This window comes from Durio zibethinus, chromosome 22 (assembly GCF_047325235.1).
Source record: "Durio zibethinus cultivar Kanyao isolate XHJ-2024 chromosome 22, ASM4732523v1, whole genome shotgun sequence".
Classification (NCBI taxonomy): Eukaryota; Viridiplantae; Streptophyta; class Magnoliopsida; order Malvales; family Malvaceae; genus Durio; species Durio zibethinus.
Window position 1 is genome coordinate 5,209,409 of NC_143183.1, and position 18,923 is coordinate 5,228,331.

General features: G+C 28.1%; 1 pseudogene across 1 annotated transcript; it reads left to right on the forward strand.

The window, feature by feature from the left end:
- Positions 1–16,964: 16,964 nt before the first annotated feature.
- Positions 16,965–18,645, forward strand: LOC111307278 (phloretin 4'-O-glucosyltransferase pseudogene; annotated as a pseudogene). Its single transcript, XR_016331956.1, has one exon. The product of XR_016331956.1 is annotated as a phloretin 4'-O-glucosyltransferase pseudogene (transcript).
- Positions 18,646–18,923: the final 278 nt, after the last annotated feature.

Consider the following 18,923-nt stretch of genomic DNA (forward strand, 5'->3'; position numbering starts at 1 on the left):
CGATGATAGAATTCTAAAAGTATTCTAAGTAGTAATACTTTATGAAATCATTAGGTGAGAAGATTTTTTTAAAATATTACTAGTGTATTAGAATATTTATAGAAAATCTTCAATATAATAAAAATTTTTATTTTCTTCAAATATTTAAATAAAAAATCAATAAAATTTCCCAAAAAAATAAAATATGCATATCAATATATTAGCATTTTGCATTGCATGCATAACATAGTGTTTACAAAAAATAAATCCGAGCCTCTTAGAAAGAGATTCTAAGGTATTCCAAGAAGCAAAGCCTAAGAAATCTCTAAGAGAAAAAAAGTTTTTCTAATGTTATCAACATATTATAACATTTTAAGAATTATTTCAATAAAAAAGGTTCTAATTTATTTTTCTCGAATAACACAAAAAGGAACAATAAATATGAAAAAAAAATGAAAAACTAAAAAAAAACTTTGATAAATAAGAAAAATTAAGGAAATTATTTTTCAAACACTGAAAATAAGAATGTTTTTATCAAAATCAATGGATAACACATAATTAATTGGTACCATTTTAAACGAGCATTATGAAGGAGCTAATATTTCCCTATGCATAACCGACTTTCGAACCCAGATTGTTTCGTAGACCTTAAAATTATCCTTTTAATAAATTTTAATTAATTTTAAAATTTTATTAAAATGATATGTTTTAATATATTTTAATTAATTTTAAAATTTTGTTAAAAGAATCCCATTTTCAAGCTTCTTAAAAAACATGATCCAAGATAATGGAATAATGAATGCCAAGAAGTTTTTGATAAAATTAAAAGAATACTTATCAAATCCACCCATGTTAGTGTCGTCCATTTTGGGGAAGCCTTTGATTTCATACTTAACAGTGCATGAAAATTCAATGGGATGTGTGTTGGGGCAAAAAGATAAAACTAACAAGAAAGAATGAGCAATCTATTACTTAAGCAAAAAGTTCACTGATTATGAGTCCAAGTATTCACCATTAGAGAAGATATGTTGTGCATTGGCTTGGACAGCTCGAAGACTCAAACAATACATGCTTTACCATACTACTTGGTTGATAGCAAAGTTGGATCCTATTAAATATATCTCTAAGAAGCCTTCATTGACAAGAAGAATAACGTGATAGCAAGTTATGCTTTCAGAATATGGCATTATTTCTATGACTCAAAAGGCTATCAAAAAAAGTGTAATAGCAGAGTTTCTTGCTAATTGAGCCGTCAAAGATTATAAACCAATGAAACTAGATTTTCTTGATAAAGATGTAATAGTCATTGAAGAGGACAAACCTATTGGGAAGTCTTAGATGATGCATTTTGATAGAGCTACCAATGCTTTGGGTCATGGTATTAGCGTAGTTTTGATATCTCTTGATGGATACTATTTTATCATAACTAGATTGAATTTTAATTGCACAAACAATGTGGCTGAATATGAGGCCTATGTTATGGGTCTACAAGTAGCAATTGAAAAAAAAATCAAAGTGTTGGATGTGTTTGGAGATTCAACTCTAGTCATCTATCAGTTATGAGGTGAATGGGAAATAAAAGATTCCAAGTTGATCAGATACGATAAATACATCTCTGAGTTGGTCAATTAATTTAAAAAAGTTGAGTTTGAGTATTTACCTAGAAAGGAGAACCAAATTGCTAATGCACTAGCTACTCTAGCTGCAATGATCAAAATAAATGTAAATACCGAGATCCAACCCATCAACCTAGATGTGAAGGATGTACAAGTACATTACTTAGGCATTGAAAAAGAAGTTAATAGGAAGCCATGGTATCATGACATTATACAATACATAAAAAATCAGCAATACCCAAAACATGTAATAAAAAACAATAAAAGGACTATCAAAAGATTGGCTATGAGTTTTTTCCTTGATGGAAAAGTCTTTTACAAAAGAGTCGAGATCAAGTGCTTTTAAGACGTGTGAGTAAGTAAAAAGAATTATTGAAAAAATACATGATGAAGTCTATAGGGCACATACAAATGGGCATATGATGGCTAAACAAATCATGAAAGCTGGCTATTATTGGTTGACAATGCAGAGTGACTGTATTGATTATGCTAGAAGATGCCATAAGTGTCAGATTTATGCTGATAAGATTCATGCTCTTCTAACAACTTTGCATATTTTAGCATCTTTATGGCCATTCTCTATGTAGGGTATGGATGTCATCGATTCCATTGCTCTAAAAGCTTCGAATGGACATAGATTCATCTTTGTGATGATTGATTACTTTACAAAGTGGGTAAAAGCTGTATAGTATGCTAGTGTGACTCGATCCATGGTATACAAGTTCATAAAACTTAAACAGTAAAATGATGAATGAAGTGTGCACTTAACTCAAGATCCATCATTGTAATTTCACATCGTATCATCTAAAAATGAATGGGGCAGTAAAAGCTGTAAACAGAAATATCAAAAGAATCCTAGAAAAAATGACTGATACTTACAAAGATTGGCATAAGAAGTTATCTTTTGCCTTGCATGCTTACAGAATATCAGTTCAAACATCTACTAGGGCCACCCCCTTCTCTTTGGTTTATGAAATGAAAATTATGCTACCAATCGAAGTAAAATTTCTCTCATTGAGAGTTTTGATGAAAGTGGAGCTAGACGAAGTAGAATGGTGTTGGAATTGCTACGAGTAGTTAAACCTCATTGAAGAGAAAAGACTTACAGTGTTTTGTCATGGTCAATTATATCAGAAGAGGATGATGAGAGTACATGATAAAAAAATTTAACCTTATTACTTTTAAGAAAGAGACTTAGTGCTAAAAAAGATACTTCCAAGTCAACATGATAATCAAGAAAAATGGACATCAAATTGGAAGAGTCATACGTAGTGAAAAAGGCCTTTTTCGATGGGGTATTGATTTTGACAGAAATGAACAAAAGTGATTTACCTACTTCGATATATTCAAATGTTGTAAAGAAATATTTTACTGGAAAAACAAAAAAGAAAAAAAGAAAAAGTTAAAAAAAATGACATATCTAATCTGAAAACCTGCAAAATGTGCTTAGATATAGAGGAAAAATATTATTAAGAGAATACTTTACAACACAGGGACAAGTGTATATTGATGAGCTCTGAAAGCTCTGAAAAATAAAAAAAAGTCATCTAATTCAGTTTTCAAAAAAAAATCTGAGAATATTTTGTTTATGATTATCTAGTAATCATTACTTGGTACCTTTGTTTTTACCTAAACACTTTTATTGCTATGCACTTATTATCAGTTTAATGAAATAAGTTTTTTTTTTCATTAAAAAATAACACCTATCCATTCTTTCATCTCATCCGATATCTTTGTTCACCTTATGAATGAATAGGAAAAATGTGTGATTGCATTTTGTTTGCCTTGAACTTAAATTGATGAAAAAATAAACATGGAAGATCTGAGTATTACTTTTTTTTTTAAGTTGACAAAGGCATATGAAAAAGGATGAAAAAAGCATGTTGCAAATTTCTGAAAAAGAAAAATATTGTTAAGGAATAATACAATGGTCAAACGATAAGAACATATAGTTCATATGGTGATTGGTCACCTAATAAATCTATCTTTTTAAGAAACTTCGAAGCTTGATCAAAGGTCCCTAAAGAATAGGTTTTGACCTTCGGAATAGAATTGGGTTTGAGAGTTCGATTATGTATGGAAAAGGTTATAACACCCCCATAACACTCATCCTAGATGGTACCATTTAATTTTAAATTATCCTAATAATTATTTTGGTTTTAATGGTTTTGAATTTTAATGTTTAAATATTGAAAATAATTTTTTAAGATTTTTCCATCAATCTAGAAGAATTCTTAAAAAATACTTCTTTACCTTAAGAGTGCTCAAAAATCCCATTTGTTTTCTTGAAGATGCTTCGTCATCGAAAAATATTTAATCATTTTTATTATTGAAAATATTTCTAATTCATCCACCATTTGGGCCAAAATTAACAATATCTTCTCATCTAGTACTTTTTTTATAGTCAACCATTTGCGATTACTAAGAATTTCATCATTGAAATTTATTTTTATTTTTTATTTCTAAATTTTCCACCATTTGGGCTAATTCAAAATTTTTCTTTTTTGACGTCTAACTTTTTCACCATTTGGATCTATTTAGAAATTCTATTCTTCTTTTTTTTGGTAGAAAATACTATGATAATTATTTTCTTGAAGTTTCATTTAAATTCTTCCACCTTTTAGGCCAAATTTAAAGAAACTTTTCACCTAGAGATTCCTTAAAAATTTACCATTTGAAATTTCTAAGATTCTTATTTTTTGATAATTGTCAAATAGTTTTAACAAAAAATTTTTACTAAATTTATTTTTATTATTTTTTTTGTTTTTTTATTTGAAATTGAAAATAAATATTAATTATTATTATTGAAACTTTATCTAAGTTATTCCACCATTTGGGATAAATTTTTTAAAAAAATTTTACCTAAAAATTGTATAGAAATTTATCATTTGAAATCTCTAAAAATTTCATCTTTGGATAATTATTATTTATTCTCAAATATTTTATTTTGTTTTATATTTTTTCACTTTTCTCAAAATTTAATAATAAAAAAAAAAATAAAAGAACTAAAAAAAGATACCAAAACCAAAAACGGCTTGGCTTAGCGGCTTCGATGCGGTTCAACATCAGGCATAGAATTTAGCACCAAGGACCCGGCTTGGCTCGACTGAAGGGATCAACTGGTACAAGGGTAGGCCAAAGTAGATTGCGTTTGGGTCAAGTCGCCTGAATAAAAATACGCAGATCTTGGGGCTTATTAAGGCAAAAACAACATTGTTTTAATCAGGTATAACATGTCAAATTCAACCTTTTTCCCTCAAATTTTCCTTTTCCCTTCTTTTTCTTTTTCCCTTTTCTCTCCCTTTCTTTAGAAACCCAATAACATTGGTTGAGTCTTTATCGGATTGGTTGGTCGAAAGTTCGTTAAAAAATTCCAAATCATTCCTAACCTTAAGGGATCTTTAGATGTCTTTGGTCTTCTATATATTAGAACTGTCCATCCAACTTTCAGCTCAAATATTTTTTTACCCAAATCGCCTTTTCGAGTTTTCAATTTGAGTTTGTCTTTTCTCTCTTTTTACATCTTTTCTCTATTTTTTTTACTTTTTTTCTCTTTTTTTTTTTTACTTTTTTCATTTTTTTTTCATTTTTTCATTTTTTTCATTTTTCATTGTTCATTTTTTTCATCCATTATTAACATTTCCCACACATCAATCTCAAAACATAGCATGATTCCATCGTTTCATCACAAGCATGCCTTAGCCCAACATATGATAATTCAATTTGAGTATTCACATTTGATCAAAATGAACTTTTAAAAGTTATAATGTAGGTTATGGTAAGGGGTCATGAAAGAAATAGATAAAATAGGTTTAAAACACATGTGTTCAAAGGGGTCAAAACCAAAGGATCATTTTTTATCATTTGATACAACTTGGCATTTTGCCCCAATTCCATATCTTTTCACTACTTATTCTGTTTCTACTCATCTTATTCCTCACAAAAAAATTTTCATTACTTTGCCCCAACTCATTTGTTCTTTTTTTTTTTTTTGTAAAGGGGTTTTTCCTTCCCTCTTTTTTTAATTTTATCTTTGTGACCTTTCGCAATCTTTTACCTTTTTCCTTTTTCAAGCATGTTCTTCTTAAAATTTACCCCTAGTATGAAGGGCGATCCTTGGTTTGGGTTCTTTAGAAAAAAAATTTATAATAGGCTCAAAAAAGGTAGCAATGAATGACTTTTCGAATGGTAAAAGAAAGTTGGCCATTTTTCATCTCAAATGTGAATGCTTTCTTTGAAGATCATCTATTGAACAAAAAAACTCATGGATCTTTATAAAAGACTACATATCTTTAAGACATATTTATTTCATATTTGCCAGTAGCTTACTTTTTTTTTGGCTCAAATAGTCTTCATAAATTAATGTGAACGAGTTCTCAAAATTAAATTCTAAAATTATTGTCATCATTGTCCAAACATTCATCATTTGGAATTTGAGAATAAAAATAACAAAGCATGGAATAATGGATTGTATGAAAGAGAAAATGCAATGAAATGCATCAACTTGTCTTTCATTAAAATGATAACAAATGAAATTTTATTACATGAAAGAATTCCTAACATTACTCTGAAAGAAATCTTAAAATGACAAGCAACTTCCAACCAACCTTAACATCTTTCTCAAAATTATGTCCCTGTGTAATCAAGTGAAAGATTTTTATTGACATCTTACCCCTTAATTCGTCAAAGCTTACCAAGCCTTTCCAAATTAAACTTTGCACCTTGTGTTTGAAAGTAGCGTAGGTTTCAATATAATGACCTATGTTTTCATTATGATAATCACATTTGGCATTAGCATCATACTATTTTGGATAAAGTGGCTTCAACAGTTCTAGAATAACTAGAGATACCAAGTTGTTCTTAACCAGTTCTAGGAATAACTCAATGTAAGTCATAGGGATAGGATCAATATGTGTCTTTTCTTAGTTATTTTGAGATATCTTTAAACCACTCACTTGGTTGTTAGGCTTTGAAGATGATGTAGTGATATGACTAGACCCATATACAAATACTTGAAAGGCTAATTGGTAGGTTGATAGGTAAGTTGGTTATGGATATGGTCGGTAAGGGGCTCGGTTAATGCCATTAACTGTAAAATAGTAAACAGGATGAATAGAATGCGGATATGAAGCATAGCTTTTAAACTATTGCTTATAAAAATTCATAGCTTAGGTTTTGATTTTTTTCTTATTAGGCAACCCTCATTTCTTTGTGGTTTCTTTATCCTGAAGCTTACCACTCTTAATGGCATTTTCAATAATTTCTCATAAAATAACCATATCAGCAAAGTTCTTTATTGCATTCCCTATCATCTTTTCATAATATGAAGATTTTAAGGTGCTTACAAATAGCACTGCGATCTCTTTCTCAATCGAAGATGGCTGAACTTGAGTGATTACATCTTTCCACCTCTAGGTATACTCATTAAATGATTCAGTCGCCTTTCTTTCTATATTCTGCAAGGAAAGGCAATCGGGAGCTAAATCTATTATATGCCAATATTGATTGATAAAGTTGTGGGCCATATCACTCCATGACTGAATGTGGGTTTTGTCCAGTTGGACATACCACTTAGCAGTAGAACTAGTAAGGCAATCTTGAAATACATGTATTAACAACTTTTTATTATTAGCATAGGCAGTTATCTTATGACAATACATGGTAATGTGGGTCTTTAGACGCTTTGTACTAGCATATTTTTCAAACTCTAAAACCTTGAACTTCAAAGGAATAACAACATTGAAGATTAAATAGAACCATAAAAACTAATTGGCTCCATTGCTTGTAACTTTTCCTCTAATAAGTTCATATTTTGTTCAAATTTTGAGCTTTTTGAACTCTCCTTCTTCTTAGGCCTCAGCTTCTTTTTCTCTTATGGATCATCCAAATTAAGGACTTGGATTGATTTTACTACCTTCTCAATAAAGATAGAATTTACATAACTTTGGTATTACTCAAGATTTGAAGATGATGGCATTCTAGGGTATGTATACCTTACAAGATATGTGAACTTTTGTGGTGTATAATTTTGTATGGATTGGGCTTGATGCAGCCCAAAACCAAGAAGATATGAAGGTCAGTCACCTCTTATGATGGATAGTCCTATAGGCTAGTATTTCTTTTATACCCCTTCTCTTGTTCAATTTATTCAAGGATTTTAGAATCTTACTCAACTCTTCTTCAAGCTTTTCTTGAGCTTTCTCTATCTTTTTGAGACGATTGAAATTTTTTTGTTCCATTTGTCTAGCTCGAGCTTTTGTATTGTATTGGTGAGCTGATTGTGTGAAATTTTTGCTTGGTGAAACTATCCTTGAACCTTGAGTACTATAATTATATTATCAAAAATGCTATGCTTTATGTTTAGTTTGCTAATACATGAATGGAATGTACATTTTCATAGATGAGATCTAATATGTGACAACTATTTCCTATATAAAAATGATGCAAATGAGATACGACAATGAAAATGATGCATGATATGGTTATGCATGTACTAATTGAACTGATGCAAATGCACAAAGTCAAACAAACAAACTAGTTAGATCACAAACTATTCATTCTTGTGTCCTAACTTCGAGTTACATTTATCAATTAGTAGGAGTGGCCTTATCTTAAGGCTAGCCTTTAAAGTGTATATTATATATTGGTTAAGTGACTTTGACCATTAAAGGTTCTCAAATTGTTCCTTACATCATGGTCCATCACAGACTAGAAAGCATTCCAATCCTCACCCATCATAGGTTACCAATAAAAAGGACTCAATTTAAGTGAGAGTATTTCACTAGCCATTACAAAGATTATAATCTCACAAGAGTGTAGATATTTTACTCTCTCCTAAGAGGGATGGAGCCCGGGGTATAGAGCTCACATAATGCAAATGCATGTGATAGTGTGTGTGTGAAGGAACATAAAATTTTCAACCTTAATAAATCAAATAAGAGACATAAAAAGAAAAATGTTAGTAACCAAATAACACAAGCTTTTGACTTTAAAACCATTAGACCAAAAGATAGGATAAATTTAAAATTTATGGCTTAACTTTCGAGCAGTCCCCAGTGGAGTCTTCAAATTGTCATAACATATAAATATGAAAATCTATAGCTAGACTTAACAAATGGAGTCGCCACAATCTTTTATTAAAGTGTGATTGGTCACCTAATGAATCTATCCTTTTAAAGAACTTCTAAGCTTGACTAAGGGTCCCTAAAGAATAGGTTCTGACCTTTTAAACAAAACTGAGTTCGGGAGTTCGATTACGTGTAGAGAAGGTTATAGCACCCCCATAACACCCATCTTAGATGATACCATTTAATTTTAAATTATCCTAACAATTATCTTAGTTTTAATGATTTTACATTAAAAATATTTAAATATTGGAAATAATCTTTTAAGATTTTTCCATCAATCTGGAATAATTCTTGAAAAATACTTCATCACTTCAAGATTGTTCAAGAATCCCATTTGTTTTCTTGAAGAAGCTCCATCATTAAAAAAATGTTTAATCATTTTTATGATTGAAAATATTTCTAATTTGTCCATCATTTGGGCTAAAATTAGAAATATCTTTTCACCTAGAATTTTCTTAGATAATCAACCATTTGCGATTATTAAGAATTTCATTATCATAATTTATTTTTATTTATTTTTATTTTTCATTTCTAAAGTTTTCACCATTTAGGCCAATTTAGAAATTTTCTTTTTTGATTTCTAATTTTTTCACCATTTGGGTCTATTTAAAAATTCTCTTCTTTTTGTTTTTTTTGGTAGAAAATAATATGACAACTATTTTCTTGAAGTTTCATTTAAATTCGTCCACATTTTGGGACAAATTTAAAGAAACTTCTGACATAGAGATTTCCTAAGAATTTACCATTTAAAATTTCTAAGATTCTCATATTTAGATAATTGTCAAATGTTTTTAACTAAAAATTTTTACTAAATTTTCTTTTTATTATTTTTTTTTCTTTTTTTTGGAATTGAAAATAAATACTAATTATTATTATTGAAACTTTCTCTAAATTATTTCACAGTTTAGGACAAATTTAGAAAAAAATTCTCGCTTAAAAATTTTATAGAAATTTACCATTTGAAATCTATAAAAATTTCATCTTTGGATAATTATTATTTATTCTCAAATATTTTATTTTGTTTTATATTTTTTTATTTTTCTCAAAATTTAATCATGAAAAAATAAAAATAAAATAACTAAAAAACCAAAAAGGGAAACGGCTCGGCTCGATAGCTTTGGCGCAGCTCAACGTCAAGCACAAAATTTAGCTCCAAGAACTCTACTTAGCGGTTCAATGTGGCTCGGCTCAACTGAAGAGATCGACTGGTACATAGGTCGATCAAAGAGAGTTGCACTCTAGTCGAGTCACTCGAATAAAAACACGTGGAACCTGAGGCTTATTAAGGTAAAAATGACATCATTTTAATTAGGTATAAAAGGTCGAATTCAACCTTTTCCCTCATATTTTCCTTCTTACCTCTTTCTTTTATTTCCTTTTCTCTTTCTCTCTCTCTAGAAACCCATGAACACCAAATGAGTCTTCATTGAATTCTGGGCATTTTCGTCAAAATCTAGGTTAGTTGGCTAGAGGTTCATCAAAAAATTCAATCAACGTTAGAATCTTCAGCCAAAATCTAAATAACCTGTCAAAAAATTCAATCGATGCCAACAAATTCATCGAAAACTGGAAAAAATCGTCGAAATCTGAGAATTTTCTAGATTTTTCAAAAAAGAAAACCAAAAATTTTTCTAAACAAAAAAATTACTAAAAACTCTAAAATTACTGGTTGTGTTCGTGTGTTGGCTCTTTTGAAAACTATTTTTGATTTTTGCTTTTTTGTGTGTCTTTTCTTATATGTGTTTTCTTGTCTTTATGTATTTTTAGGGCTAGGAAAAGAGTTCCTAATTAACCAGGAATCCACGATTGACAGGATCATAAACCTGAAATTTATCCTATAAGATTAAGTCCAACTACAATTCTGCCACCATCCATTCATGGCAAAATATTCTTTCTTTTTTTTTTTCATTACTATTATCTTATTTTATCTTAATTTAATAATACCAAAAACTACAAGTAAATTAGATGAATGCAAAATCATAGATAAATAAAAAATCAACTGAAAAAATAAGAAATAACAAAAAAATAAATAAAAACAAACAAATAATGGGTAATTGGGCTCTATTGTTTAGACTCTATTGAGCTAGGCCTAATTGATTTGGGCCTGAATCAAATAGGGTGTCTACATCATTCCCTGATAAAAATAAAATTTTGATCTTCAAGTAAAGATAATAATCAAACAAGAGATTTCAAAAGAAAAGAGATTGCTTGTTTAAAGATGAATAATCGGTTTTGAGAAAAAATAAAAATTTGTAAAGTTATTGAACCTCTTTTTAGCGAAGCTTTTTCAAGATGAAATTTTTAAAGTTGTTGAGCTTCTACTTAGAAGAACTTTTTCTAAGATAAAATTTTTAATTAGAGCAATTTTTTCAAAAATAAAATTTTTAAAGTTTTTGAACATCTGCTTAGAGGAGCTTTTTCTAAGATGAAATTTTTAAAATTGTTGAGCCTCTACTTAGAGGAACTTTCCTAAAATAAAATCTTTAAAGTTATTGAGGCTTTGTTTAGATGAGCTTCTTTCAAAATAAAATTTTTAAGTTGTTGAGCCTTTACTTAAAGGAACTCTTTTAAAATATTCAAATATTGTCAAGCCTCTATTTAGAGGAACCTTTTTAAAATATTCAAAAATCATTAAGCCTTTGGTTAAAAAAGCGTTTTTAAATTTTTAAAAGTTGTCGAGCCTCTGCTGAGAGAAATCCTTTTAAATTTTCAAAAAAAAAAAATTTGAGTCTCTGTTTAGAAAAGCTTTTTAAATTTTTAACAAATAAAAAAATAAAAAATTGATTTTACGCTCAATGTTTCTTCTTTCCAAATAAAATGATTGTCTATTTACATTTGCCTTATTCTTGATTTTCAGAAATAGGCAAAGAGGGATAGCTATAAACACCATTTTATTTATTTATTTTTATTTTCTTTATTTTTCTAGCACCTTTCTACTAGCTACCAGCAGCTACATTGCCAACGGCTCTGACAGCCATCGAAAGTCGCTCTGATAGTTAATAACTATCCTAATCTTAGGTAACCAAAATCTCAAATTTTTTAAGATTTTGATCTTTTTTTTTGCTCTATTTATAAAGCCACGAGAATCCATCCAAGGAAGAGATGAGGAATCCTGTAACAAAAACCCAGAAGCTTTGCAAAAAAAAAAAAAAAAAAAAGATAAAAAAAAACTCATTGCCAGATTAAAAAAAAAAAGAAGAAGAATCAAACACAAAAAAAAACACAATTCTTAGAACGGGATCTCAACGTAAAAAAAATAAAAAAAAATCATTTTAGCCAAATCTTTTCTGGCCATATCTACATAGTTCGAGGCATTTCTTACAAAACTAGGCTCAAATATGTGTTTAGAGGGTTGAGGGGAAGGTTTTTGAAGTTTTGAATTTTTCGGCAACCGACAATTGACAAATGGTGACAGTGATCAACGGTTGACACGACGCACAAGTTTTGGATTTCGGAGATAATGGTGATTGACTGAAACTAGAGAGAGTATGTGAAAGAAATAGAGGTAGACAAAAAAGGAAAAAGGAAAATGAATTAAAAAAAATTAAGCTTTTATAGTTGCTACCATGACCAAAATGATATTCTTTGAAAAAAGATTAAAACGATGTCATTTTAGCCCCCAAGGATCTATGCGTCAGCCCACAACTTGACCCAAGGTTCACACTCCTAACCCAACATCCCTTAGCATCTGATCGGTCTAGTTGAACCAGGCCAGATCGGATCAAACTGGTGAACCAGTGAACTAGCCGAACCTGTGTTCACCAGACAATTAACTAGTCTAGCTCAGGTAAAAAAAATTATTTTGAATTTTCTAATTTTTTTAATATTATTTCTATTTTAAATTTTGCTATTAATATTTATGCATATAAAAATGTTTAAATTTGTTAGAATAAATTTTTATTGAAATAAATAAAAATAAATAATGAATATGTAGTTAAAATTTTTGATAATTTTGTTAATTTTAAAATAAACTTTATAAAATAATAATTAAAATAATAAAAAATGTAAGATAAGGAAATTTTTATCCGACAATGAGATTCAAAGGTATTTTGAGTAGTGATACTTATGAAATCTCTAGGTGAGAAGATTTTTTTGAAAATACTACTAACGTATTAGAGTATTTATAAAAAGTTTTCAATACAATAAAAATTTTCCTTTTCTTTGTTCTAATAATAATAATGTAATATAAATAAGGAAAAAAAATTATCCAATGATGGAATTCTAAAAATATTTCAATTAGTGATACTTTACAAAATCCCTAGATGAAATTTTTTTAAAAAAAATATTACCAATGAATTAAAAGATTTAGAAAAAATCTTTAATATAATAAAAATTCTTCTTTTCTTCAAATATATAAATAAAAGAAATCAATAAAAAGTCAATAAAATTTTTAAATAAGAAAATAAAATGTGCACATAATATATTAGCATTTTGTATTGCATGATAACATAATTTTTATGAACAATAAATTTGAGCCTCCAATGATAAGATTCTAAGACATTCTAAAAAGCGATACCTAAGAAATCTCTATGTGAGAAAGAGTTCTTTTAATGTTACTAACGTACTATAATATTTTAAGAATTATTTCAATAAAAAGGGTTCTAATTTATTTTTTCTCGAATAACACAAAAAAGAACAATAAATACGGAATGAAAATAAAGGTAAAACTAAAAAAAATCTATAAATAAGAAAAATTAAAAAAATTATTTTCAAACACTAAAAATAAGACTGTTTTTATCTAAATTAATGATAACACGTAATTAATTAATATCGTTTTAAACGGGTACTGTGTGGTGCTAATCCTTTCTCACGCTAATCAACTTCTAGACCCAGATTGTTTCATAAATCCCAAAATTATCTTTTTAATAAATTTTAATTAATTTTAAAATTTTATTAAAAGGCTAAACTTTAATAAATAGCTAATCGCACATAGTAAAAAAAGACTGATGATGACTTTATTTTTCATTTTTTTCTTTTTATTTTCAAATTCATTGGACGAATATAAAACGGTTCCGACATGCAATCACACATTATATATATATATATATATATATATATAAAAGGCCATTTAAATTAATTGGAGTGGAAGTTTACTATAATTTGACTAAAGTGGAAAGTACAAGGTTGGATTCCAAGGTTTGGTTGGTCTATTAAATACATATATTAATGATTTAATTAATAACCATTGGCAATTAATAAATTGTTATAAGGAATGGAAGTTTAATATAATTTGACTAAAGTGGACAAAGTGCAAGGCGGGATTCCAAGGTTTGGTTGGTCTATTAAATATATATTAATTATTTAATTAATAATAATTGGCAATTAATAAATTATAATTTATTTATAGTTTAATTTTTTAATAAAAAAGCTAAATATCTGTATACTTATGTCTATTAAAAAAATAGTTATGTTTGAACATATAAATAGATATGTCTATAAAACAAATAGACTCTTAACTTACATTATAAATTTTTTTTCGAAAATATAGAGAGACAACTTATCAAAACACTCATCTAATTCTCCAAATAATTTTAGTTTTCTTCTATAAGGTTTTTTTCTACTGAAATTCTTTATAAAAAGTTAAATAATTTTGTTATATGTCAATCAATATTCGACAGATTGGTTTCGTTAGAGCATAATATAATTAATCATTTTATTTTATTTTATCTTTGAGATTCATCAACTATAATAATTTTACATACATACATATTAGATAAATAATATGATAGCGACAGATAAAACTTTAAATAAAAATGTTATTCTTACATATTTTAGATCATTTCCTTAAATCTTTATATTTTTTAAAAATTGTTTTCAAAAATTGATTTAACATCATAATTCTTATTATCACACCAAATATGAAATATACTTTTTTCATTGTTTTAAAAAAATGTTTGAAAAATGTTATAATGAAACGGGAATGTCTTGTTTTCAACAATTTTGAAAATCTAAATAGATTTTTCTTTTACCTTTCTGAGAACAAAATGATATGCTAAACACTTTATTTTATCATTTTCAAAAATTAAAAAAAAAACATAATATTGGAGAATGAAGGGATTAAAAAAAGAAAAGAGAGAAGCTAAAACAGAAGCATTATCAAATGTTGATCGTATATGATTTTTTTTTTGAAATATTGATCTTATATAATGATGAAATTTAAGTACACTAATAAATAAATGAACAGCTCACAGCATAATTTTTAGATTTTGAAAATATTTTCATTTCTTATTTTCACTATAAATATAATAAAGTAAGGTAAATAACTAAGTTAATTTAAAATCTTAGAAACCAAAGATCTTCAAATTTAGCTAAATTAGTTTTGAAAAAAATTAAATCATAATATAATATTGGTCCAGTGATTGGTGCATTCCTGCTCAAAGTAAAGTCTGAATATCCTTTTTCTTAAATTAAAAAAAAATTAATTATTCAAATTTATATATTTTTTAAAAAATTGTCGATAATTATTTTCTCCATTTCATTTTTATTAAAATATTTGATTTCATATAGTTTTAGAAAAAAAATGATTTTGACGTATTTTATATTAAAATTTTAAATTTATTGTTATAAAATTAATGTTCTATAATTATAATGTTAAAAAATAACTTAAACTATAAAAATAAAAAAAAATTTGAGATATAAAAATAATGAACACTCAAAATGAGACTAAAGAAATTAAAATCAGATTTTTTTTTTACATTTTATGAAATTTTTTACACAAAAAAAAAGGACATGTTGGAGAAAAAGGTTACTAAAATTTATCATTACTAAGGGCGGGTTCGGAATGCATTGTGCAATTGTTATGAAAAGTAGAGCCAACAGCAGCCTTTAAATCCAAATGAACTTGTGCTACGTTTTAAATTTTCATCGAAGCTTTAAGCACCAGTCCACCGCCATTACAATTTTAAAATTTTGTTTTTTCCATTTCTCTCCTTTAACTTCTACTAACTTTTAACTTTACTTTCTTATTTTGATTTTCATTTAAAAATTATAGTATTTTTATTAATTTAATATAAAATTAAAATTTATTATATAATAAATTAATAAATACAATTGATTATATGATAAATTAATAAATATTTTAAAATTATTTATTAATTTGATAAATATTAAATAATTTAATATTTTTATTACGTATCATTTTTTAATCAATATCTCTAATAATTATTTTTTATTTTTATTATATTTCACTTCACCATCACAACAACTTTTACAACTAAATTATATATTATAATTAATTTTAATCTATCACTATAATAATTAATCTCATCTCTATCAATGTTTCTAACTTCAACGAAACTAATTTCATCCTAATCCTAATGACTCTTAAATAGAAAATGATTATATAAATTAAGGCTCTATTTGTTTCACAGAAAAAATTTTCAAAAAATGATTTCTAAAAAATATTTATATTTTTTAAATTGAAAGAGATTTTCTGTAGTTTGGATTAGTTAAAGAAAAATATTTTTGTTATTTTGTTGTTTTCTGAAATGTTTTTCAAATAATATTAATATAATTATTAAAATATTAAAAATTATTTATTATTAAAACATATTGAAATTATTTATTATTAAAATTAATAATATTAAAAAATAATTATATTTTAATAATAATATTTAACATTAAAATATTATGTTAATATAAAAAAAACTTAAAATAAAACTATTTATTATTCTTTATATTATTTATTAATATATTAATATATTATTTATTAGTAATATTTATTAATATATTATATTAATAGTATATTATTTATTAATATATTATTATAATATTTATTAATTAAATTAAAAATACTTATTATAATATTATTTATTAATATAATATTATTTATAAGTAAAATTATGTGAAAAATATTAATAAATAATTTTATTTATAGACAGTTTTTTTCAATTTTTTTTTCAAATTTATAAGATAATTTATAAAAAAATAATATCATTTTTCATTGATTAAAAAATTATTTTTCATTGACCAACAAATTTTTTACCAAATAACCACCTAAAAATGTAACAGTTATGTTTTAAAAATTATTTTTCATTGAGTTTATGTTTCTTTGTTTGGTTGTGTAACACAAACATGTCATTTCCGACATCATAACTCCTTTGGCCACTTAATAAGTACTCAATGATGAGTTAGACTACAATCAGAATCGGACAAGTTCAAACCGGATTAGCCAAACTTAAAAAATCGTCAGCTCAAACGTCATCTTATCAACTCCTGGCAGTTATATAAGCCATAGCTTTCCTCCTTTATTTCAACTTCTACTAGCAGCAAACAAACCAACTTTTCTTTCCACCCTCCAACAGCGCCGCCGTCAGTACCACCACGTCCCCACCATGCCACAACCTCATTTCCTCGTAGTAACGTACCCTGCCCAAGGCCACATAAACCCCGGCCTCCAGTTCGCCAAGCGTCTTATACGAATTGGTGCATGTGTCACTTTCATCACCACACTCTCCGCCCGTCGCCGCATGACCAAAGTCCCCACCGCTCAAGGCCTAGCATTCTTAACCTATTCGGATGGCTATGACGACGGGTTAAGATCCGGAGATGACAAAGACCATTACATGTCAGAATTAAAGCGTCGAGGCAAAGAAACCCTCGCTGAACTTATAGAAAGCAGTGCCAATGAAGGCAAACCAATCACTTGCGTAGTTTGTTCTATACTCCTTCCCTGGGTAATGGAAGTGGCGCGTGAGCATCACACCCCATCAGCTGTACTGTGGATTCAACCTGCCACAGTTCTTGACATCTACTATTTTTACTTTAACGGATATGAGGGTACTATCAAGGGCCAAGCTGGTGAATCCAAGTCATGCCTAATACGGTTACCAGAGCTGCCACCCCTCTCCAATAGGGACCTTCCCTCATTTGTTAACTCTTCAAATGCTTACCCGTTGTTATTGTCATTGTTTCAAGAACAATTCGAAGTTCTTGCTAAAGAAACGAATGCTAAAATCCTTGTTAATACCTTTGATGCTTTGGAACCCGAGGCATTAAAAGCTATTGAGAAGTTTAAGATGATAGGCGTCGGACCCTTGATCCCATCTTCTTTTCTAGATCGCAAAGATCCACCTGATAGTTGTTTCAAAGGTGATCTTTTTCAATGTTCAAAAGATTATGTCCAATGGCTAGGCTCGAAACCAAAATCAACAGTTATTTACGTGTCGTTTGGAAGTGTTGCTGTGTTAGCAAAGCAACAAATGGAGGAAATTGCACGAGCTTTATTAGCAAGTAGGCGACCCTTTTTGTGGGTGCTTAGAAATCAGAAACAAAATGGAGAGGAAGAGAAAGAAGAAGATAAATTGAATTGTAGAGAAGAATTAGAACAGTTTGGGATGATAGTTCCATGGTGTTCACAAGTTGAAGTTTTGTGTCATCCATCGTTAGGGTGCTTCGTGACACATTGTGGTTGGAACTCAACATTGGAGAGCTTGATAGCAGGCGTGCCGGTTGTGGCTTTCCCTCAATGGACAGATCAAGGGACGAATGCCAAGCTCATTAAAGATGTTTGGAAGACAGGGGTGAGAGTGACCGCGAATGAGGCCGGGATAGTGGAACGTGATGAGATTAATAGATGCTTGGATTTGGTGATGGGAGATGGAGAAAAAGCGAATGAAGTAAGAAGGAATGTTGAAAAATGGAAAGATTTGGCAAGGGAGGCCGCCATGGAAGGTGGATCCTCGGACATCAACCTTAAGGCTTTCGTACATGATGTTGCTCTAGGTTGCTAGTAAAGTTGAACTTGTGTTAGTTTGTCGTAAAAAATATATATATATCGTACTAATAAATTTGTGTTTATGTTTGGTCCATAATAATTTCTTTCGAATGGAATATTGGATAAATTTCTTTTAAAAATATTTTTGGAAGATGATTCAAAGCCAAAAGAAAAATCATGTACTAATCGTTTCAATCAAAGTAAAACAAAGAGCCATATATGAAATTTATAATATTGTCGTCAAATCTTTGACTTAATAATTAAAGATGTTTGATGAAATATTAAAGATTTGATTTTGAGTCAAATTTTTCTCTTTTTTTTACTTATAATAAAATTTTACTCTCATGATGTAACTAATAATAATAATAATAATAATATTGTCAAAGTCAAAAAATTTATTACGAGTCTCAATGATTGTGGAGAAAGTGGATACAAGCATTTACTTCTCTGGCTTTCGGCGTATTTAATTTTTTTGATGCAAAAGCT